The sequence below is a fragment of the Delphinus delphis genome, chromosome 10 (genome assembly GCF_949987515.2).
Source record: "Delphinus delphis chromosome 10, mDelDel1.2, whole genome shotgun sequence".
NCBI classification, from domain to species: Eukaryota; Metazoa; Chordata; class Mammalia; order Artiodactyla; family Delphinidae; genus Delphinus; species Delphinus delphis.
This window is the reverse complement of record NC_082692.2, coordinates 26,973,078-26,998,803: the sequence shown is the minus strand read 5'-3', so window position 1 is coordinate 26,998,803 and position 25,726 is coordinate 26,973,078. Positions and strand designations below refer to the sequence as shown.

General features: G+C 41.2%; 1 long non-coding RNA gene across 1 annotated transcript in view; it reads left to right on the top strand.

The window, feature by feature from the left end:
- Positions 1–2,255: 2,255 nt before the first annotated feature.
- The window catches only part of LOC132431494 (uncharacterized), a 287,412-nt gene continuing 263,941 nt past the window's right edge, over positions 2,256–25,726 (top strand). The window contains exon 1 of the long non-coding RNA XR_009520764.1: positions 2,256–2,352. This is a non-coding gene — a long non-coding RNA (uncharacterized lncRNA). The remainder of the gene's footprint in view (positions 2,353–25,726) is intronic.

The following is a 25,726-nucleotide window of genomic DNA, read 5'->3' as shown; positions in this document are numbered from 1 at the left end:
GGAAAGAACTTGAGGAGAGGGAAGGAAAGATAGGAAGCCAGAGAGAGCCTTGCCTAACAAAATGGCCCTGGGCTGCTAGTTACAGCTCCTCGCCGGCCCTTTTGTTACTGTCTTAACCAGGCTGCAGAAGGAGTAAGGAAAGAACGGCAGCTGGAGCCGCTAGGCCGTGGACCCTGACCACAGGCCCAGCGCGGGGACGCTGGGTGACCTTGGAGGAGGTGACCTGGAGGCAGCCAGCCCAGGTGCGCGGCTTCCAGTGGCCAAGAAGCCCGCCTGCTCGCCCGCCCGCGTTAGCGGCTTACGGGCCCTGATTAAAAATAATGCTAGGAGGAAGAAGAGCCGACTGTTTTTTTATGAGGCCACATTGTTTCTCTTCATTTGCAAAAACAGCCCCATGGGGTCCTTTCCCTGGGACCCCGGGCAGCCAGAGCTTAGAGCCACCAGAGATATACTGGCCCGATGGGACGTGTGTCTTCTTGGGGGCGCTCATGACTCCCGACGCAGGCTGCCTTCCGTGCGTGGACTTCGAAGGCGGTTGTGTCATGTCGAAGCCTCAGAAATTAAATGTGCAGCCCACAAGTCCATTAATTTTAGCTTCCCATTAATCTATTTAAAAAGTGAACCAGCAATGGCTCTATAAATACAGTCCTATAAAGTTGAACACCTTCCCATAAATCTTCTGAGTTGTTTATTTACATGTATTCCCTCGCCCTCTAACAAGCTTCGTTTCAACTTGGGGAAGACCCGAACCGACCCGACCCGCCACGGGGTGGGCTCACCCCTCCCCAACTTCCCCGCAGGAATCGTGGGCGCCTTGGAAAGGAGGAACTGCGCGGGGGCAGAAAACGGAGGGCGAAAACTCAATTTTCCTTCTTGACTTTGTTTCCTTGTGTCTATCCCAAACTCATGCTCTCCGTTATTTCCCATCACAAGCTCCACACTGATTTATACCGTCATAAACAGCATTCTTACGACTATAACTTCTCTCATAGCTTGGGGTGAGCTCCTTTTTCACATCCCTGGCAGCCACTACTTTTAAATCAGGCCTCATAAATAATCCCAGCGCTTCCTGAGGGCGAGCTCAGTCAAACGTCTCCCCGGGTCCACTTTCTTGGCACGGGTCCCTCCCTCAGGTCACAGGTTGGAGCACTCCCACCGCCTTTTCTCACGTTTCCAGGACGCAACCGCGGACAGCAACGCGGAGACTAGGCACCAGCGCTGAGCCATTCACACCCCTGACCCAGTATGCGTGCGTACGTATCGCGCGTAAGCCGTCCCTGCCCGCGCGGAGCGCACGCACGCGGCGCCCCTGCCCGCGACTAGGCACGCTCTCCGGGTGGCTGGGCCGAGTGTCAACGAGCGCGCACGCGCGGACGCCTACGCACGCGCACGCACGCACGCGCCGCGGCGCCCCGGGGCATAACTCCGGGCCTAGCGACTACCCAGGGCGCGGTCGGCGCGTCAGGCTTTTCGCTCCGCGTCCTGGAGGTTAAGTTTGCAAACGGCTGCGGCGTGGGCAACGTTTTTCTTTTTTTTTCAAACTGTTTATGCTGAGATTGAGGGAGCCTTTTTGTCACACAAGTTCAACACGTTCTACGCTGCCGCTGGTCTCAAACTAGCAAGGTCAAGCGGCGATTTTTGGCCCATTTGTTCGGAACCTATTTGTTCTTTCCCACTCTGCTGCTTTTCGCTTTTTCCCTTCTCTCGGACGGGCTGCAGCCTTCTGGAGCTGACTCAGGCGAGAGGCGTCCAGACTCAAATAGGGGTCACACATGCTGCCGGGAGAGGCCTCTGCATAAAAATGCTCTTTAAAAATTTTAAAAAGCAGCATAATAGCCAATGGACTTAGCAAAGCGTGACCTGCCCAGGCCGCTCGGAGGGCAGGCCTGGCAGTCATCTGTGTCTGGACCACCAGTCAACGTCCGGGACGTACCTGTTCGCTGACGTATTAGCAAACGTTTCAAGGATGTGGCTGTCAGCTGTAATTAGCCCACGCGTTTTACCGGGAGGAGGGCACGTCCAGGGCGTGTTTGCGTAGAATATTCTGGGGAGGTCAGAATCTGACCTCTGGAACAGTCAAATGTTCCTTCTTGTACAGACATTTATCAAATGACTGGAGAAAAGCTGGCACGTGAGCACTGGGGTACAGAGGCGTGGAAGGGACGCTTGCAAGTCTTTGGGGCAACTCGGACCCAAATCGGACACAAGTCACCCCAATGAGTTCTAGCGCTCCCTGCGTGAACCATCAGGTCCTGAACGCTAGAACCTGGCGTCCGGATGCGCAAGTAGAGGCCGGGCAGCTCGGAAACACCTGATGACCTGGAAGCGCCGGTGGCTGTTCAAGTGGGCAAAGTGAGTGCGACCATCATCTGAGTTTCTAAGGAAACAGGATATTAGATAGCTTCTACACAGCAGTGGATTTTACTGGGAAACGGTCCACCCTTGTAGGTTTGGGAAGGGGTGGGGAGGGGTTGTACAAAATGGCTGGGAAAATGCCAATCAATGCAGAGAAAACAAGTGTAAAACCAAACCAAATCTTAGTGCTCCATTAACCAACTACCCCCGCCGCTGCCGCCCCCAAAAAAGGTGCTAGTGCTAACTTTGAGATCAAAGTATCAATCTTGGACTAGGTTGAATTTTGTGTATATGTTAAACTCATTGATAAATGATTCTACCAGAAACAAGGTATGAGACCTTTTTTGGGGGTTGTAGTTAGGGCTCTCTCTCTCTCTCTCTCTCTCTCTCTCTCTCTCTCTCTCTCTCTCTCTCTCACACACACACACACACACACACAATATGGGAATTCCCTAATAGCAGGACTACAAAAACATCCACAAAAAAACATATACCAGTGTGAATTTTCTTTTCCAAGGGAGTCCTATGTGTTAAGGAACCCAGGAAAGGTTTTTTTGTTGTTTGTTTGTTTTTTAGGTATTAGGGCTCTTGCATTCAAGAGAATTCTTTTGGCCAGAGATTCCTAAAGATAGGAAACTACCAAGATTTGAGGCAGAAGCACAGCTGACTCGTTTTATGGGTTGTTTCACGCACTTTCCCTTTTGCTGTTTTTAAGAAGGGGTTAGGGTTAGGGTTAGGGAAGGGGTGGGTACAGCACAGGCCTGAGCCCTGCCAACAAAATGGGCCCACTGAATGATTTCATTCCCTTTTATGTGCAATATAAATATTCTTTTCTTCTTCAAAGATAAGGGCCATTCTAGACAATGGGGTCAAATAGTCCAAAGAAGGATCAAGCTGATCTGAGTCCCTGTGACCTTTACCCTTCCTTTAATTCTCAATAGTGAACATCTGTGTTTGGTGGCTAGTGCCTGAAAGTAATAAAGACAATTAGAGCATTTTATTTTTTCTTGGGGGAGGGGTTTGGATGCTGGTGTGGAGAGGTGAAAACTTTATGATACTAGTCTGCAGGATGAAACTAGGGGAGTAGCAGCCGTTAGACCTTGTTGCTTTGTAGGCCCTGAGGAGTGGAGTGTGGTAATCGTGTACACTGAAGCTGTAGGTGATTCATATTGCTCCTTTCTCAGTGAGGCTGTGGGCAGTTTTTTCTTACAGTCCTATCATCTGTCACCTCTGCACCAGAAGAAGATAATGTCCACCTCTCCCCGGCACTGTTCTGAGTTTACTTCCAGCTGTGAGAACAGTTAATGAGGTTCCTGAATACATCCTCACTTTCCTCCTACTTTGGTGAAAGCCCTTCTCTCTCTTGCACCTAAGAACAAACTAAAGCCAAACCAAACCCAAACAACTTGACAAAACACAAACACCCACCACATGTTAATTTATTGAGAAGTATTTCAGCTTCCACTGTGTAAAACTTCAAAGTCCACCCATCTTGAGGCCATTTGAAAGGGGCTCAAGTTCTGAAAGAATAAGATATTCCAGAGATAACCAATTAGAGAAATTTATTTCCAAAACAAATATCGAGTGAAATAACACGTTTTTCTCAGTATGTGGTGTCCCTGTGGCACTCTGCTGTGGGTTTTTGATGATTCAAAGCTTGTTTCTTGTAAAGGACATGTATCTGATCTTGAATGAGCAAACCTATTACTAATACATGCATAAACTTACATAACAATTTAAGACTCTTGCGTGAAGTTAAAGTTGAAAAGTGACAAACTACACACACATGCACATACACAGATATAGAATCTCAGTTGCAGTGAAACATTTTTCCTAATGGAGGTTTTTGGAAAAGTCCTATTTTTAATATTCTAAAATTCGTACAAGGGGTATGTCTAAGAATCAGAGGATGAAGCCTTCAAATGAGGGTATTGTTTTCCTGTCAACTAGACACTGGATGGCTTCTCTGCATGTCCTCACTCGAACGCGTACCCAGGAACATGTGTCTGCAGGGCAGTCGTTCTGCGTTTAGTCTCATATGTGCACAGGCACACGCAGAAGACTGTTTTCATTCATCATTCCTCCTTGATGTTAAACATGTGTTGGGAATTTTAGAACTCAGACTTCTCCAGATCATATTTGTGACTTTGTTATCACACATGCAGTTTAGAAACCTACAAGGTGATAACTAGGTTATTCTTCCTCTCTCTCTCTCTCTCTCATTTTTTTTTTTTTTTTTTTGCTGTTAATAACTCTGTCCTTCTTCCTTTCCTCTCCCCCACTGGCTCCCCCCTCCCCAGCATTCTGTCAAGCAATAGGCTGTAAAATAGTTATCCAGACCAGCAGCCAGGCAAGTGCCTTTTGAGAGTAATTTCTGCCCCAAGCGTTTAGCCCAGGGCAAAGCAAGCGTGCTCTCTAACTGATCAACCTGGATATTTCATTATTCATTAATTTACTGTTTAACCAAATCCCACTCATTATCAGAGGCAACGCTTGGCAGAGCCCAGCGAACAGTAGCAGTTGGTGTCAGGCGTGGAGAATTGGCCCATTTGATCCTGGGCTGTTTTATTATTCAACACCACTGACTGGGAAAAAGGTCCATGAATAATAAAGAGCCAAAGCGTGTTTGAACTGAGAAGCATGACACAGCCTTACAAAACAGCAGTTAGAAAATTAAAGGCAAGGTGGCCCAGACTTTGCATTTTTTATCTTGGCTGTGGGCACAGACATTTATATCCCTACATTGTTTTCAATGATTTTTTTTTTTAAGTCCTGAAGACAGAGGCATTTGTTTCAGTCAGTCTCACCCTTTCAGAACAGACCATTGAAGAACTCAGGAGCAAACTCACACGGTAAGAAACAAACATGCCTCCAGATGGGAGCTTGAAAACATAATTTCTAACCTCATAATCAGTTAGGTCCTTTGTGGCCCTTCTCAGCTTTGGGGAAGATGTGGGTGATTTTAATTCTCCTTTGGACCTGCCGTCATTCATACCCTGGGTTGGTTTAATAAGATAATTCATGATGCTGATCAAATGCACGTTAAGTTCCCTTTCTGTCCAATTGGTTCCTTGACAAGTCTTTGGCTTTATAAGTACCTGGCCACAAAAATACATATAGCAAGGGTTTTAGAGAGCCTATAGGTAATATCTAAAATCTCATTAATATGAGAGAAGGGCCTATGAACTATATAGATGTGAAGGGAAAGTTTATGTTCCCCCAGAAGCACCTTTTTTTGGTTTGTTTACACAAGCAATGGAGGTCATAAATTCTTTCCAGCTCTGTTAGATCTGTAAATGCAGTTGTATTGAATACACCTGTTGGATCCACTGGTGGTGGGCCTGAAAGTATGACTGTCTTTAGAACTGACCCGCCCTGTCATTCTACTCACGTATCCTTTTTATTCATTGCTTTATAGTCCCTGAATAAGTATGATGAGACAGAAAACAGTAATTGTAACAGTACCTTTTGTATGTTGCCTTCTACTGCCTCGCAGCCCCTTCCTTTTATTCACATACAGCCTACCTTACACAGAGAAATAAAGCACGTGAGCTGTAGCTCTTTCATTTAAATGAACATAGTTGTGTAGGAAGAAGTTTCTAGGGACCAATAAAGTCCATATGGGCTGCCTATACTCATAAAAGTTATATAGATGTAATCTTCCAGGATTCTTTAGAACTTGGTCAGGGTAGAACTGCCTTGGTGCTAATATGCTTAGACAAAAAAAGGCCCTGTCCAAAGGTGGTGGTGGTGAGATCAAACCTCAGAGGATTTTTAATGTGGAAATCGCTAAACAAATGTTGAAAGCACTAGGGGGAGGCTTGGCTTTTTCTTACCTCAGGATAGTCTCTTGCTTGCCTTGGATGCATTTGGAAACTATTGTCAATGTGTTGAATGTAAAGTAGGACAAAATGTTAACATGGAAAAGTTCCTTTTAACGACATCAGCCTGACCACTTCATCTTACAGATGCTTAGAGAATGGCTTGTCCAGTTTCATGCGTGTGGCTCCTGGCAGATTGCCATTAGAACTTCAGTTTCAAAGTGCTCTTTCCTCTACAAAAGATCTTAGGACTTTGGTTTTTATTCTAAATAAGTGTCAACTTGTTTTTCTAACATATCTTTCAGTAGCTTTGAAGAAGAGGCCTTAAAAAATTCTGATCCCATGGGACTGAAGTACAGTATTTTAAAGACAGATCCCTTACGACAGATACTCTCTTGGCATTACAATTTTTTGTATTAGTTACAAAAGGAAGGTGAAAATTGTTCCTCCAACTTAGTTGGGATTGGAGGGTCAGGTTCATAAGATAAAGAACTCCCTTGTTTTTCCCTCCTGATGTGGTGGACCAGGTTCTTCACTTATTTTAAATAAAAGTGAGTGTAAGTTAACAGAACTCAGTGTGAACATGATTGAAACTTGTGGCAGATAAAAATGATGCTTTGACTTCTCAGATCATGCCAGTCACGATTAAATCTGAAACCACACACCTTTAATATGATCACATGTGAAGAACTCCCAAAGTGAAGAAAAGTGGACACTATTAGCCAATTCATCCATTTGAGAATCACAAGGTCTCTGTTCTGCCTTTTATTCCAGTCTTGCTCCAGACTGAGGTATTGAATCTTACCCTCCAGGGAGGTGTGACTTTAGGACTCTGAAGCCTCATTGATGCCCCTTTCAGTCCTTGAGATTTATAACTTGGAAGAGTCTATAGAAGCAGTGTGGGAGAAGCAGGTCTCCATACTCCCTAGAGAAGAGACGCTGTGTTGGAAATTGGGAAGGGGAAGAAATCTTAGCATTTCTCTGGGCTTGATGGATCATAGGGACAAACAGACCCAACTCAAATATCACCTCATCTGAGAAACACTTCTTTCCTAACTCCTTTACCTGCTGTTATAATTACTTGTTTTAACTTCTTGTCCCAAGATTCTCAACCTTGGCTGCACATTAAAATCACCCAGAGAGAGTTTAAAAAAATACTGATGTCCAAGCCCCATCCTCTGATTTGAGGATTTGATCTGAGACACTGGTATTGCTTCAAAAGATCCTCAGGTGATTCTAAGGTACAACTGAGATAACAAATGAATGCATTGTGTTCTCAGAGCACTAACTTCATAACAGGACGCTTCCCCATTGTCCTATTATGAAAGTCTCTCCCTGGCCACCTCATATGATAAACTCCAAGTGTAAAGACCACGTCTTAGTCAACTTACATGAAACATGTAGTTCTTATTCATTCAGCAAACTCTTGCTGAGCAATTACTAAATTGCAGAATTTGGGGACACATCAGTAACAAGACAGACATGGGCCTTTACCTGTGAAATGTACAATCTTTAGTCCTGGAAGGCAAGTATGTTGACCCTGCCTTTGTGGATCTATCTAGGGTTATCTGATAGTTGGCCAAGAGGCATCTTAGTATGACAGGTAATTGTTGAGTGCCTTCTCTGTGCCAGCCACTGTGCTAGTTCCTGGCTAGGTTAGGGCAGATGCACAAGGCTGTAAGGGCTCTCGGTTTGGACATGGTTTTATCTGTGCTTTGCATTGACCCACCCTGTGTTTCCTAAACCCTGTACATTTGTGAAATTTTTGTTTAACCCTTACCTACACAACGTAGCTCAGATTTTTAAAATCTAAAAGTTTTCGACAGATTGCTAAAATTCCTGGTGGTTTCAACTCCTAATGATGCACTTTAGATGGTAAATAGAATGAGTATGTATTGATATTTATAGATTGTTTCCATTTCTTTTACTCTAGTTCCACCCCAAGCTAGGACACAGTATATTTTTCAGGTAATAATGAATTTGAAGTTTATATCTGCATATCTTAATATGGTATGCCTCATCAACATTTCCTTCTAAATCAAAGTATCCATTATATAGATAAAATAGTTGTAACATTTGCATTCCACTTTATGAAGTATTTTCATTGACTTAAGTAACATCATGTAATTTGGTCCTCGCAACAAGTTGGAGACGTAAAGTGGGTGCAAAAGCACCTCTCTTGATTTTATCGGATGAGAAACCTAGGCTCAGGTTGAGACTCAAGGTCAACTTGCAGGTAGTTGGAGAGCAGATAAGGTCCATGCTCTTTCTATCATTCCATACTGCCATACTTAACAGGAGGCTGTATCTACAGGAACCACAGAAATTCACAAATACTGTACTAAGTTTTGTTACAGAACTTGATATGCAAAAACGACAATGGTAGTGTTTTATTGTATAATAGCATGATACATATTTTAACACATACTAATTTATATCAACTGGACAAAAAGGTGTATACATTTGTGAGAAGTTGGAACTATAGAATATTTTAAAAGGATGCAGCTTTACCTCTTTCAAGTATACAGAAGAAGCATACTTGAAATAATTAAAGAATCCTTTCAGAAATTCTTAAGAGTACTCTGGTTAATAATAAGATTGCTCTGTAAGCATACTCTCAGTTATTTGTATGTAAATAAGTGCTCCTCAAGTGCTCAAGAATACTAAAGACAGTGTATTCTCTTAAGCAGTTTATGTACTCTCCCTGTAATCTGTATTTACACTGGCCAATTGTTCAGCAAGTCTTTTCTCCATTGATATGGTAAAGAAAACTTCTGCTCAGCCAGACCTTTGTCAGGTCAGAAGTTCTGATTTAAGTGAGTCTGAATTAATGAGGTTTTACTTTATTTGCAACTTAACAGGTTTTGAACCATATATATGCTTTTATATACACTTATAACTTTACTAATATATGCATTTTTATACATGTAAAAATATTCTGCAGAGCTACCGACTTGATTTACCAATGAACCTGAGACGTTTCAAATTATTTTATAGCTTCTTAGCATAGATTTGCCTTAGTCCATCTGTAGCAGTGGAGGAAAAATTCTGTTTCCTTAAGTCCTTTTATGAGGGTGCCAAAAGGTATAAAAATATGAAGCCATTTAATAGCCAGGCTCTTTGAAAATACCCAGCATACACAGTGTGCATGCTAAGTTTAATCACACTGATGGATTTACATGTAATGTCTCAATTCCAGACTCCCTCATTAGTGCAGTCAATCTTGAAGTTCTCCCCGGTGAGTGAAGGGTGAAGGTGACTTCGACACGCGTGAAAGAACGGCTGGATATCGCCAACACCCAGAAAAAGACAGTGGGAAAAAATCTCTACCATATGAGGCTATAATCCTAGCTGTGGTCAGTGTGTTGAAAGCTTTATATTTCCTGACCACAGGATCTTTCTATAAAATGGACAGGGAGAAGGGATATTCCCAGGATTAGCCAGCTGGCTATTTCTATATGCTTATTAAAATTTCTGGAAGAAATGGTGGGGCCTTTAAACCCTTTTAAAATATATCCACTTGAGAAATCCTAAATTTCCCTCTCACCTGAATTTAGTGCAAGAGGGCTGGATAAAATATTTTCAAACTTAACTTTTGACAGTTGCAGCAAAGAAATGGGAATACAGAAAATGGTGGTAAAAACAGCGGTAGTAGCAGAAGCAAGGAGAGAATCCAGATGTCACCTTCATAGGAAATCTTTTTCTGTTCTAAGGACCCGCAGGTCAGGCTTTATTAATTTTGGACAAGACACAGTTTCATTCCATCCCATGCAGGGTACAGGGACAATCTTGTCTTTTGGAGGCTGCATTTGGAAACTACTGTCTCTTTGTATTCAATATCCACATGCTATTCCCCTAGCTTGCTGAGTGAATCCCTGCACAATAGTGGCATTAAGGAAACCACAGCACGGGCAATGCATTTGACTCTTTGTTTAGGGAAGAAAAAGCAACTTAACGATTAATGTTCATCAGTAGACACGGGTCATCAGGTATCCTGTAGAAGTAGCACTAGAATCAGGTCCACTAATGAGACATCCTCAGTATTTAGTCAGGCCTGCCAGGCCCGGGGACATTCTGTTTCATGGTGTTCCTCCTCTTTTTTATTTTAGAGAGAGATTTAATAAGTGAAGCCGAGATGTGCACTCTTTCTCTCTTTTAATCTCCCCCTTTCTCTTTTCCTCTCTTGCACTTTATCTCTTCGTCTCTCACAGATAGATAGATAGACAAATAGACGTAAAAGATAGATGTAGAAAATGATCTTCATCCTTTCCTTCTTCCTCTTCTCCTTTGAATAGATCACTGAGCCCACCAGATCTTCATTTTTAGGTGTAGGACTCCCAGGATATACCTAGGGGAAATCTAATGTACTTTTCTGTCTTGGAGTTTTATCATTCCAGTTGAGAGACTATGTCTCTTTCTTCTAATTGGTATCTTCAGAACCAGTGCCTAAGCACGCGTATCAGACTGGTGCCTTGAGCAAATTCAAAGAATAATCTTTTGTCTAAAAGAGTAATGAAAGCGGTAATTTATATTTGTTCAGCTTTATTACAGTTGATAGCGTGCCTTCACCTATTTTGTTTCATTTAACCCCCGCCACAAGTTGTCTGGAATATTATGAACTGCACAGAGTTGGCTGAGTAAAGGGAAGTCAGGGAAAGTTAATAGGCTTCGTCCCGTGACAAGCAACGAAGAGACTTTCAGCTCATTCTCTGGAAGCCTTCTAATTGGCAGTGGACATCCTGTCACACCAGAATCTTCTAAATTACAACAGAAAACCACACTTATCAATCCAACTATGATAATTTAAGTAAATAATGAAAGAACGAATTAGATGAATTTTAAGTGTGTGTTTCCAATCATCTAGCACCTAAGGAGAGGTGTATGTCCAGGTCAAGGGCAGTGGGACAGGAGAAAGAGAGGACACTGAATTTTGAGAAATATCTGTCTTTCTGGCGTCCAGCCATCAGTACTTAGGGCACAGGAAGACAAAAAGTAGCTTATATGATTATCCACAGAAGGAAGGAATGAAGGGAATATAAGGACAGAAAGGAAAGCGAGATAGAAAGACAGAAATAAGAAATAAAGAATGAAGTAAGGAATGGGCAAGTGAGATCATAGTAATACCACCATTCTTTATCACAGAAAACCTGACATTTAGGACCCTAAAATATTATGTTTAGAGTCGGCCAGACATTTAATAAGACTTTGAGACAAAAAAAGCCTTCCTCCCCTCTAAGGTCTCTTCTACTTGATTTTTGAAGCCAGAAATTTCCCTGACACGAGGCAAAGTTTTTCAATTCTCTACTACCAATTTAAAAAACTTAAGTACAACTATACAGGTAGAAGAGTATGTGGCACGGATGACTTTCAATCAAAGTAAAAATGACGATTTCAGCTTATTTCCTGTTTGGATATAGGGGAAGTATTTATAACTAAATATTCTTTGTGCCTTTGACAATGTGATGGAGTTGCTGTTGAACTGAAAACGAGTGGAGGAAGTCAGCGGGGCCTCTTAACATATCAGTGGAGAAACCTGGCCTCCACTGCCTTAATCAGGGCCAGGCGCCTCCTGTTGTGATACAGTGAGAAGAAGACAATGTCGCTTACATTGTCACGATGGACTTTGATATCTTGCAAAAAATGCATAATCTGAATTTGATCACAGGGAAACATTAGGCAAACCCAAATCTGAGGATAATACACATGACAAGTGGTCTGTCTGTTTCAAACTGCCCTGGTTCAAGTCTGGCCACTTGCTTTTTCTGTTATCACCCGGTATCACGTTGATCCGTGGCCCATGCTGATGCATTCCATCTTACAGTGGCCCTTGTAGGCTTGGTCACTTATTTGGGTCAGGACTGATACATGAATTATGGAGAATTCTTAGTCCCTCTACTACAAAGTTTAGCATTTGAAGTGTCAACTCCTTATCTACTGATTTTCATGGCTTTAGCTATTTGCTTCCTATTTCCTACTATATGGATTCATGCTAACGCTGGACATATGATTAGCCTCTCATTTGGTGCTTGTTTAGTTATTCTGTAGCTGCCTGGAAATAAATGCCTTTTCTTTGCAGTGGTAATGGAAAGGTTTTGAAGATTCTCTCAGATTTAAGGGTGGGAAATAGAACAAACTTCAAGCTGAGCACTAGTTAAAAAAAAGTCTCCCCCACTACTCAGAAGTCATTTACTTTATTGTTACTTCCTGTGTTTTGCTATCAAGGACCCCCCATGACATCAGCAGCCCTTGGTTAAAAGCTGTTCACTGGCTGCCTCGACAGGCTTTTACTGTTTAACTGTTTCATGCCCAGTTGAATATGTCATATACCCATGCTTCCAAGGGTTCTCAGTGAGTTTTACCATGACACATGTTCTAGGTCCAAATCATAATCTTTAAAGACATGTCTGTTTTTTTAAAACTAGCAGGTTTAGAGTTGAGCTATAGGAAATAAAGGGTGGCACATGCGCAGAATCCGTGGGGCTTTCCTGAAAACTTTTACTGTCAAATTTCCGTCATAACTCAGGGCACATCTGGATAGTACAATGACAGTAGGAATTTGGGGGTTGGAAAGGGGGAATGTGGGATGTTTCTGCCTCTGTAGAAACATTCTGAGCCCTGCCTTGCTCCCAGAGAACTAAAGGCTGTACAGCTATCCAAGCCTCCGCCTGAGTGATTTCTGCTGTATCTGAGTTCTTTCTGTGCCAGCATCAGTCAGAACACAGCCGTTAGCAGGAACTCTCACGAATGTGGGGAGCAGCAACACAGTAGGAGTGATTCTCCCTTCAGCAGCAGTGGGTCCTTGGGGTCTCTGTAAACATAGCCTCCTATCAGGCTGGCTTACAGATTGTCATAGTGTTTACAGATTGTCCTGAAAATGAGATGTCATGTGAGGGGTTCCCGGGGTGCAGCTCTTGAAATGAATTCCATATGAAAAATTAAAGTGATGTGGGATCTTAGTACAAGTCAAAAACCTATGCAGAATTGTAGATGAAAGGAGTTAGTACTGTAAATTATGTTATCATGGATGGGGAACATTTATATCAATCATTAGGGCTGGAGGATGAATTTATATACGGGTAATTGATGAGTCACATTAAAAAAAGGCTAATGTAGATAATAGGTGGCTAGAAAATAATACCCCTGATGTTTGGGCCTGAAGCTGTCCTCTGAGTCAGAGTAGCTAACAGTCAGGAAATTATTTTTAACTGTGTGTGTAAGAAAATGCTGAGTACCTTTTCCTTTAGACATCCCTGAACATCCTAAGTCATTACAGGTGCTAAAGCCATGTAAGGATTTTAAAGCACTGCTTACAGATTCCAGAAGAGAAGGCCTGTGTGGTCTGTTTTACTGCAAGCACAGTAAAAATTAGTGGGCTCTATTTATTCATTACTAATCTGGTGGCAGAGATGTATCTTAATTCCTCATGTGCTTTAAGTGCTTGCTGCTATTATTTGTTGAGAAATTTTCCCTTTTTCCCCCCTATTAAATCTTCGTTCCAGGAGTTGTGTTTATTTGGCATTAAGTTAAAAGGACAGGATGTTGTTAAAAGAAGGGACCACTTTACTGTTCCTATTAACACAGTATCTTGGTACCTACTGCTGCTAAAACCCAATTGACTCAATCTCTGAAGTCTGTCATCAAAGGGTAATTTGGAAACTATTGGAGTTCACAGATACAATTTTTTTAATCTAAAAATACATCATGATCAAATGGTTGAAATTGTGTGCAACGTTATTTCCCTTCTCTAGGTTTTGGTAATAGCCATATCATATTTTAATTTTATTATTTTTCCATGATATTCATAAAGTATGTTAGCTTCTGTCCTAGAGGTACAAATGTATTTAAAAAAAGAAAGGAAAACTTCTTTTGATAAAGAGTTCTATCTATGTTGACATGGACAAGTAAGAGCATTTAAAATTGGAGCAGATGATGGGAAACATCTGAATATTAGCCACAAGATTGAAGTTGTTAATAAGGATGTATCTGGCCAAGTTTTAAAACTGAAGTGCAGAGCATAAACAGAAATTTAATGAAACCCAAAGAAATACTAAATAGTGCATTCTTTTCCTTAAGAGTGATGATTTAATTCCTGAGATTTCCCTTTTTCCCCAAAGAACTCAAGTGACTAATAAGGTGAAGTTCTTTGAAGTATCTTAAATTTCATATTGTATTATGCATAACTGAGTGAACATTCCTTCTTATGGACTGAATGTTTGTGTACCCCCACTTCCCAAATTCATATATTGGAACTCTATCCCCACCCCCAGTGATATTATTAGGAGGTGAAGTCTTTGGCAGGTATTAGGATTAGATGAGATCATGAGGGTGGAGCCCTTATGAATGGGATTAGTGCCTTTATAAGTGTGATGAGAGAGAGCTTGCTTCTGCCCTTTGCTGTTTACCATGTGAGGATATAAGAAGTCAGCAGCCTGCAACCCAGAAGAGAGTCTCACCAGAACCTGATCATGCTGGCAGCTGACCTTGGACTTCCAGCCTCCAGAACTAAATTTCTGTTGTTTATAAAGCCATACAGTCCATGATATTTTTGTTGTAGCTGGCTGAGCTAAGACACTCCCTGAGAAAAACCCCTTAGCTTTTAAACCTGGGGCCCAAATCAGTGTTTCTTTGTAATATGGGTAAATTTGTACCTCGGACATTGTATCTCACCAGCTCCTACCTAGCTCCCTGGCACATGTAAGAGGCTCAGAAAGACCACCCCTGGTTATTGGCTTATTTTGATCTCAACCCAAGTTTTAGATGTCCTAGGAGTACCAGAGTTTAAAGCTGGTACTTTTTTGAGGGTACCTGAGAGAGTCAGGTGAACACTGTGGTTTGTTTGTTTCCCCCTCTTGTCTCAGGCATTCTGGAAGTAGAGAGTTATGGCCACTCAGTGTGCCCTGGGCAACTCCAGATAGAGGACCATTTTACGACTACCTAGGGTAAAAGGCACTAAAAGCACCCTGAATCAGATGAGTGGAAAACCATCCCAATAACATATTTTGGATAAAAATGAAAAAGAGGAAATGGGACCAACATTTATATTTTAGTGACGTTACAGTTGTTTCAGTGGATATCTGAAAGAACAATGATATGTGATTACTAGGTATAATTAAGCTTTTGAGAAAAACAAAACAAATTGCTATGTTATCTCTCTAAGCTATGAAAATAGTTAAGTAGCACATTAGAGATTATTTTTATCAGTGTGAGAAGAACACTAGATCAGTGGTCAAGATACTTACTTGGGCATCAGTGCTGGCTCTGTCACTAAGTAGCCACATGGCCTTGTAAAGCTCTTCTAACTTCGTCAGGCCTCAGTTTCTTCACCTGTAAAATGAGAGAGCTGAGGTAGACCAGTTGGACTGTGGACCCTGCCTCTCCATGCCTTACAAAGGCATTTTAAGAAATAATAATCATCTGACCTTCTTTATTTTATTTAACGTTTTACTTCTTCTGTTGGGGTATGTACCCAGGTGACAGCTGGGGGCTCTGTTCTGTCAACTCATTAATGAAAATATTACTGGGTTTGTTCAGAACATCTACAGATATGCTAATTGGCAGTGGCTCCATTCTTCTCAGGGAGCGATTCCAAGTGAAATATTTGGAATTGGTTTGAAATACTTCTTCCTTATTCCTGCCTGGGGGATTTATGTAAAAGAATAAAAAATTTACCCTAAGTCAGAAGATTCTCTGGTCTGATCCACCTCTTCGAGGACTTTAAAGCAGGAGGGAAGGTTATGGCAGTTTTTCATTTTCTGCAAGAATGTCAGCACGTGGAACAATAACGAAGTCTGGAATTGCTCTTCATAAAAGTGTATAAAATCATCAGCAGAATGGAAGGGAAATGCAGCAGGTGAGATCAGAGATATAAAAATAATTTTCCTATTACAAAGTAGTTTTCTTTCTTTAAATGGCATGCAGGGCTAATCCACCCTGATATCCATGTTGGGTATTTATCTGGTAATATATTTCTTTGCAGATAACTTCATACTATATTACTATTGTGATAAATTCTCCTCTTTCTGGAGCTTTCCCAAGTGGTGCGACACCTTAAGTAAAGCAGCTTCTGTCAGTGATGCAGGTGACTGTGCATACTGTTTAGAGCTCCAGACCATGGATGAGGCATTCCATGAAACATGACATCCCAAAGGCTAGCAAAAATGACCTTTAAAATCTTGACTAAGTTTGCAAAAGAAATGGGGATAAGGCAACTCGAGTATCCCAGGACAAGCCAACCACAATGCCTGCAAGGAACTGGCATTCATGTAACCCTAAGAATGTAAATTGAATAATAAGTTTGTAGACTTTAAAGCCACAGAAGATGCCTGGGGTCAATGTTAAATGCAGAAAAAAAGATACTGTGCTTAAAATTCTGTTATAGAAACTTGAAGACTTTGTCAGATTTCCAAGCCTTTCTCTATGCAGAAAAAACCCCATTTTTTGTTGAACACATGCATGATATATTATACATGCACACATTCTAGGGGTTTATGGGTGGTGGTAGAGGGAGTAATTATGGACTGCTGTTCAGAGAAAAGGCAAGAGAAAAGACAATTGCATTTTGATGTCACAAATATTTCAAAGACAAGCTGAGACATTTTTAGAAAGGTAAGAAGGTGGGCAGGAAGATGCAGAGCTGTCTCCAAAGAGATTTGCCCAGAGCCCTCCAGATCATCCTCTGGAGAGTGGTCTTAGAGTCAGAAAGAATCCCTGAAGACCTGGCAGTTAAACATCCTTCCCTTCAGTCTCTGTCTGGAAATGGCGCTTCTCTTTTCTGTGTTTGCTTTTTCTCTTTTCAAGGAAAGATATCAGGCCTGGCTATTCATTCCACTCCAAAGAGTTTCTTTAATTTACAAAACTAAAAATTTTAATTATTTAATTCCAAATTCCTTACATTCAAAAGTCAGTAAATCAGGCCTATTCTAGTCAATTTCTACGTAATTCAGTTCAATTCAATGCAATTCAGAAACACAGCCTACATTTCTAAACATAGGGATCAATACTGGAACCTACAGGAATTGTTCTTCTTGTTCCTAAGCTAGCTAGATGCTACAAATAACACTTCTGGCATCTTGTAGAGAAAACTCTTTACTTCTCCGGAAATGAAAACTGTAGATTAAAAGTTTGGCAATAATTTATGCTGACTCAAACAAAAAGAAAGATGGGCAGCCTTGGGTAGTGAAAAAGAACAGTGACCCTGCAGTCAGAGAGGCATGTCTGGCTCTACCACTTACTGATTGTTTGGTCTTGGGGAAAGGTGCATAAAACCCATGCTTCAGCTTTCTCATCTGCAAAATGGGTTTATAATATTTATAGGAATATTCTGAACAGTTAAATGAGCAGGCAGCATAAATCACTTGGCACAATGCCTGGCAAATCACAGAATTCAAATCAGTGCTAGTTTAGCAAGTTCCCCCTACTTCATTGCCGTCATATTAATGGAAATGTGTTCCCTCTACAATTGTCGACTCAAGTAGTGTCTAAGCAATGCAGCTCTATTTGGCTCTGAAATGTGGCACTCCCTTCTTGGTGTGCAGAGCCCCTGATGTTTCCCACCTTTTTTTTTCTTATCAGCACCTGCCTCTTCTACTTTTCCTTCTCAGGCCACAGATCTCTGTTCTGAGGAGTGTAAACTAATTCAACTCTCGTTGGTTATACAGCAAGATTACTCTTTCCTAGTGGTCTTCAATGAATGGTTCAGAGGGATAACATAGAACCCACTACCTGCTAAACTATATCCCTTTTTGTACTTTTTCTGTATTTAAACTTCAATATTACTGTTCCACTCTATTGTCTAACTTGTTTAATTAAAGATTTTATTAGTCCTTTATACACTTTTGATGTGAATAATTATAAATATATGAAACTATATACACACTATACTATCTATGGAATGACATTGGTACCATTTCTTTTTAAATTTTATGTTTCTTGTTTACTCCTTTTAAACACAGGTCCCTGGGTAGGGGTTTGATTGGTGATTGGTGGGAGGGATAACACCTCCCTGAGGCTGATGTCTTCCAAACTAATGCCACTTATGATGAGACTTTTTTAACTTTGGTCAACAGATTGCCTCTGACATAGCTGAAGACTGGAGGCCTTCAATATAAATCCAGCTGATATAATTCAATTATAAACTGTTTGAGTATGGTACCCACGATGTGCTTGAAATGGAAGTGTGATTTTTGCTATATGTGGCCTTTTGCTATATGTTTTAAAGAGATAATGACACTTCATGGGTCTGTCCATTTAGGGCTCCAACCAGCCAACAGGACAACCCCCTGGGACAGCCTGAGGCCACAACTTGCTCCCAAGGTGTGTTTGCTGTACTCTAATTTGCTGACAGACATTTCCTTAGCCTAGATCTCCGTTAAAGAGGCTGAAGAGGGGCTTGACTGGGGTCATTTATCTTGGGAAGTGAACGCAAGAAAAGGAGTGGGGGACTGGGAGGTGAGAAATCAGGAAGAAGGAAAAGCCAATCGAAAAGTGCATTATGGAACCGATCATGATCACAACTGTGTGCAGTCGGGAGGAGGGAAAGGGGTGCGTGCCCTCCAACTCCAGACCGCACGGGTCTTGAGTTGCCAGGGGTGCACATGCGTGGGAGAGGCTGCGTGTTTTCCGCACACCCCTCGTGGGGAGGGGCTTGGGAAGAGAATACAGCGTGGTACAGCTGGAAGAGGTTCTTCCTGGCCCCTAGGGAATATCTGGAGGAAACCAAATGTCCTGAAAGGCGTAAGAAGTCTCTAATCCAGAAGTGCACGTTCCCTTCCAGCCAGCTGAAGAAGGACCTAGTTTCCTTGGGGAACTGTCTGGTTTGATGAGAAACTGGAAATTTCTGACTTTACAGTTAAGGTCCTTAAGCTTCAGTTACCTTAGGGTACTGTCCTGGGTTACCCCGAGAGCAGAGCCTGCTACGGAAGTTGGGTGGAGGTCTTTTATTTAGGCATTTCCATCTCAGGGAGCCAGAGTTCAGGAGAGGGGTTGTTACAGGGAATGGGGAGAGTGAACTCAAAGGTGCAATAGGATGCGTTATTGTTTGGTCACCCAGGGGCGACGGGGGCTTCATCCTGCCGGGACTTTTGAAGGGCCTTGTGAAATGCATCTTTTTCATTATCCTCCAGGTTTAGGGAAGTTCAGTACATCTCCTTAGGTCACAGGGCTATTAGAGACAGAAAACAGATTTTAATCCAGGATCTGGTTGAATCCCAAGGTCTCTTCCTCTTAACTATAATATCAGGCTATAGTGCTCACTTATATTGCATATTTTCCATATGATAATTGCATACCTATCCAAAACCCACCTATCTAGAAGATAGTTAGATGGTAGGTAAGAGCAAAATTATCACACATTTTTAGTTATTAGGCATAGTTTTGATCTCCAGTGGAATCTTTTGTAAAGACTGTCAGGTCATTATGTCCTGCCAGGGCTAATTCCCAGACTACTAGACATAATGTAACAGTTAAGGTCTCTTGGAGGAAAGCATTACTTGTTAGGGGCATTGTCATTGTTTTAGTTTGTTTGTTTACATGGAAAACAATTTAGGAAATCTAATTTCTAGAGAGATATGTGTCATTATAAAGACTTAAGAGCTTATGAGATGTTATACACCTTGGACATTTTTTCTGTAATGAGAATGAATACAGCCGTCAAAATAATGTTTTGATTAATCATAACATTGGTGATATTTTTGAGATTGAGTGTGTTCGTGGCTTAGTTGTTTATGTTGTACGCAAGCTTAACCATCTGTGGATGGTGTTTTTTGATGTTAGTGGGGAAGTTGTTTATCTGTCTCTACAACTGCTTAGGATCTGCCTAACCAAAATTACAAAGGAGCAATGTTTGTCTTTAATGTCTTAAGTTTCTTTTTGGTATCGGTTTTCCCTTTCTCCACACTCTCAGATGCCAAGTCCATCTATTTAATCAAGAAAGTCTTTGTTATCCATCATATGTATAGTTTGGTATGGATTTAAATCAGTGTATTGGTATTTATTGTATTTATTACCCTTTGTCCCTTCTGGTCTCACTCCTTAGGCTCCGACAACTCTGAATTATCTGTAGTGACCTAAATCCAGCATGCTGCCTCTGCTCTTTGCTGTACTCAGGAGGTCCCCTTTGTAAGGCTCTCCTCCCTCCTTTCTGCTTGGTTATCTCAGTTCATCTTTCGAGACTCAGCTCAGGGATAACCACGTTAGGAAGTCACCCCTGATACTCCTGTCCTTTCCAGGAGGTTAGGAGACACTCTTTTCTGGTCCTATAATGCTCTGTATAGATCTCTATTATTATACTTACCACATTGTTTCATAGCTGTTGTTTGCATTACACAGTGATCGTCTTGAGGGCAACAACTATGTTTTATTCACATTTGTCAGCTCAGCACCTGGTAAATAGTAGACGCTTCATATATGTTTACTAAATTGAATTTGAACCAAAATTTAATATTTGGGGGGCAGGAGTTCTTTCTCTAGCTCCTAAAATAATAAAATAAAAGACTGCTTCTTCTACTTTTCCTGGTGGAATATCAGTATTTCTATTCTACAACATCTTGCATTCAGGGTTTATAACTTGGTAAAAAGTTAAGCTTGATATACATAGTTTCATTTGATTAAAATAATTTTAAATAGTAGTGGTGCTGTAGAATGATGTTGGCATGGAGTAGCAAATGTGGTTCTGAATTTTAACTGACACAAGAAACCAGTTTTCAAACCAAAAGCATATCCTTTGGTTTTAGTGACAGTGTGTGCCAATTCTGAGTCATTGCATAGCCAACTGTAAGGTTTAGAATATTTAAAAAATGTCCGTGCTCTGTAGATGGTGCGATATCCAGAAAGTTGTAACCTTGAACTCCTGTACTCACTGTTACTTTCCCTGCTCCTTGCAATTCCTTCATTTTGGGGACCATTACCATATATATGTAATCACTTATATTTGAATGTTTGAATTTAGTGCTTAGGCAACCTACATAATTCTAAACTTAAAGACTGCATAAATACATGCTTATGGATATTAAGGGAATTTTCAGTTCCCACTTCATACATAATCATGTCATGCATTCTAAAAGCACAGTGTTGGGGGGAAAAATCACAAATCAAAGTCATTTATATCTAATACTGTTAGTGAGAAAACTTTAATATTAAAACAGTAAACATCAGTTATTGCCATCACAACGACAGCTTGGTAGAATGAACTAAAAACTGGGAACCAAAAAAAAAAAAAAAAAAAAAAAAAAAAAAAAAAAAAAACTGGGAACCTAGACGTGTTTAAATAAAATACGTGTTTTGTTGCATTTTAATTATTTGGAATTCTGTTCAAATAAATAGGTGGATATAGATATGGTTCACTGTTTACTTGTACTGCCACTGTTTCAGAAGCAGTTTTCTCATTTTGTTCTCTACTGTTATCACTACCAGCCTATATTAAAAACTTAGGGACTTCATTTCAAAAATTTTTCTTTCCACAGGGTCCGTGATTTACTGGCTTACTATTATAATTTTTTTCGATGACTCAGCTTTTGTTTATCCAGTTTATTCTGTGTGTTTCTCTGTGCATATGATACTTTGTCTCAATTTTAATGTCTTAGGTTTATTCAGTGGTATCAATTAGGTTCCCAAATGTGAGTTTATGTGTATGTGTGTTTGTATGTTACGTATGGGGGGAGTTTAAAAGAGAAGAGATTGTTCTTTCCACTTACTGTGTGTATCAGTCAGTGTTCAACCAGAGAAATAGAATTGGTAGGATGGGGGTGTGTGTGTGTGTGTGTGTGTGTGTGTGTGTGTGTGTGTTTATGTACATGTGTAAAACAAAGAATTGGCTGACATGATTGTGAGGGTTGGCTTAAGCAAGTTCAAAATCTGTAGGGCAGGAAGGGAAGATTATGGTCAGGATGGTACTCAGTGGGCATAGGCCAGAGCTGTTGTCCACAGGCAGAATCACTCTCTCTCTCTCTCTGTATCTTTAACTCTTATTTTAAGGCCTCCCAATCAGGCCCATCTAGATTATCCAGCATACTTTACTTAAACTCAGTTGATTAGGGACACTGAAAACATCTGCAAAATCCCATTACAGCAACACGTAGATTAGCATTTGATTGAATAACTGGGGCTGTAGCCCAGCAAAGCTGACACATCAAAAAAAGCAATCACACTACACTTACACTGTGTTTGGGAGGAGGGGGAGATAAGGTATACTTTAATGAAGCAACTGAGCAAGAGGATAATCCACAACTAGCAAGTGCTGTTGGAATGCGAAGGATGTGAGAAGTTATTGTTTACTGAAGTCAGTCTGGGAAGGCTTCAGGCTAGGTCTTGAGCTAGATTTGAGTATGGTAGTTGATCTAGAAGAGAGGCTATGGAGAATGTGGCAGATTGAGAAGGATGAGTAGAGGCAGATGGGTAGCAGATGAGGGTCAGGGACAGGAATGAGATTAGGTTGATTGGCCGGAGTTGCAGACCCCAAAGTCTCTATGAACTAGGTAGGTAATGTAAATTAATTAAGTGGGCAGCCATGTGAGGCAGTTAGGAATGGTGAGACTGTGCTGACCTGAAAAGTCGTACCCAGTTTAAAGTCGTTCAGATGAAAACAAACAGGCAAAAAAACGCTGTTTGAGCCAAACAAATATACTGGGGGTGTTGCTGTAGAATGAAAATGTTCCCCACCTCCACCTGTATTTGGAGGTGGCGCCTTTGAGAGGTGATTAGGTCATGAGGGTGGAGTCCTCATGAATCAGATTAGTGCCCTTATAAAAGAGATCCCAGAGAACTCCCTTGTCCCCTCTGCCATGTGAGGACACAGCCAGAAGATGGCCATCTAGAAACCAGGAATTGGGCCTTCACCAGACACTGAATCTGCCAGTGCCTTGATCTTGGGCTTCCAGCTTTCAGAACTGTGAGAAATAAATTTCTGTTGTTCATAAACCACCCAGTCTATGGTTCCAGTATTGTGATTTATAAGAAATATATATTTGGTATTTAGATGACCAAATATATATTTCTCATATATATAGTAGTTCCCCCTTATCCATATGGGATACATTCCAAGACTACTAGTGGGTGCCTGAAGCATACACTATGTTTTTTCCTATACATCTATACCTCTGATAAAGTTTAATTTATATTAGGCACAGTAAGAGATTATACATATATATTAAGATCAATAACAACACATACTCAATAATTACCATGAGCCATAATAATTACTACTAAGCATTTTCATGTACTAATTTTTTTTAACCTATCCAGTGGGTACTATTGCTATTCCTAGTTTACAAGTGAGAAAAGTTTGGAATAGAGAAATAATTTACCCATGGTCACACAGCTAGTAAGTCACATTCTCTACATAGATGCCTCTGGTTGATGCCTGCCTTAGTCAGCTCAGGCTACTACAACAGAATACCATTAAGTGGGTTCTAAGACCAATTTCAATGTGGGGAGAGGGGTTCCCCAACACCAAAAAAAAATTTCAGACACCAGCAGGGTGTTGGAGAATTCAACTCGATTCAACTCAATTCTGACACGACCTGGAGATAGCATCAGATTCCACAGGTTAAGGGCTCAGTCCTACAAGACTGCCTCCCAATTCAGGGCTGATCCACAAGTCTGCAGACCAGAAATTGAGTTTTCTTCTACAGTTGCTGCACGTTATTTATCCATTTCTCTTTCACCATTCCTTCATCTGCTTCTGACTTCTGCGGAGCTGAAAGAAGGGATGATAGGAGAGGGGCACATGCCTTTTAATTGACCTGTCCTGTGGATATAGATTCTCTTGGCTGCTGGATACCTGCTGTCACTTCAAGAGTCTGATGCTGTCACTCTCATACAGGGGCCCATGGGTTCTTTGAAGAGTCCCCTTTGGGAATACACTCTAGGTGCCATTTTAAGACTGACCTCTTGTCCTCTAGCTAGGTGCCTCTGCAGTCTGCCAGGTAGCCTTCTTGGGCAGAGTCCTTTCAAGATGTTTCAGGTCTTTGGCTTTCAGCAGCATCAAAGACTCTGAGAAGAACAGGAAATGTTTTTTTTTAAAATTTTTTAATTTTTTAAATTTATTTTATTTTTTTACATCTTTATTGGAGTATAGTTGCTTTACAATGGTGTGTTAGTTTCTGCTTTATAACAAAGTGAATCAGTTATACATATACATATGTTCCCATATTTCTTCCCTCTTGCGTCTCCCTCCCTCCCAACCTCCCTATCCCACCCCTCCAGGCGGTCACAAAGCACCGAGCTGATCTCCCTGTGCTACGCGGCTGCTTCCCTCTAGCTATCTATTTTACATTTGGTAGTGTATACATGTCCATGCTTCTCTCTCACTTTGTCACAGCTTACCCTTCCCCCTCCCCATATCCTCAAGTCCATTCTCTAGTAGGTCTGTGTCTTTATTCCTAGAACAGGAAATCTTGTTAGCTCCAACCTCCAAATATATTTAGAATCTAACCCTTCTTACCACCACTACTGATGTCACTTTGGTCCAAGGCACTGCCATCTTTTACCTGAATTCCTGCAGTGGCCTCCTCTGGCTACCTGCATCTGCTCTTGCCCCTCTGGGACCTATTTTCAGTATAGCAGTCAGAGTGGCCTTTTTAAAATATAAGTTAGATAGTGATCCTGCTCTGTTCTAAGCCCTGCAGTGGTTCTCTATTTCACAGTAAAATACAACATTTTTACAATGGCTTGCAAACCATTACATGATTGGCCCCTTCCCCTTGCCCCTTTCACTTCATCTCCTACTTCTATAAGCCTTCAGCCCCATGATCCAGTCCTAGCCACCTCCTCGCTGTTCTTCAATCATGACAGGCAAGTAGCCTCCTTAGGACCTTTGCATGAGCTGTTTTCTCCGCCTGGGGTGATCTTCCCTCCAGTTATCCATAGGTTAATTCTTTTATTCATCAGGTGTTTTTCTCAGAGGCCATCTTGCCAATGAAGATCCCTTTAAAAATCCCCTCTCTTATCATCCCTTTAAAATTATAAACCCACAGACCTGGTCACTCCTATTAGTCTTAATGCTACTCTCATTTTCTTTTATTTTTTCTTAACACGCTTATCCTGTTTAATATGTTAGGCAGTTTTCCAATTTGCCATGTTTATTTTTATTGTCTGTCTTCTTCTTATGAACGGAAGCTCTACAAGGGCTGTGGTCTTTGCTTGGTTCACATATGCGTCCCAAGTGTTGAATAGTGCTTCACAGGAAAGAGAGTAGATGTAGATTTAGTGTGGATATATATTTGAATGAGTGATTCATGGTCAGTTAGGTCATCCCTTGTCTTCAGCTTTGAGCCTCAGGAGAAATTTCCAAATTCCTAGAGAACAGAAAACGTCTCATTTAATAACTATCCTGATACGTAGAGTTTTTGTAGTGTTTTCGTAGACATTGTCTCATTTGGTCCTTATAACAACCCTGTGAAGAGAAAAGGTCAGTTTTCCTTTCCCTTGGCTACCGTTCCCTTCCTTGCTCCTTGCGCTTTCTTCCCCACTCTCTTTCTTTTTCTTACCGTCTTTTTCTTTCCTCTACCTGTATTTTTTTGAGTGCTTAGCCATGCCAAGTTCATAGGAGTTTTCAG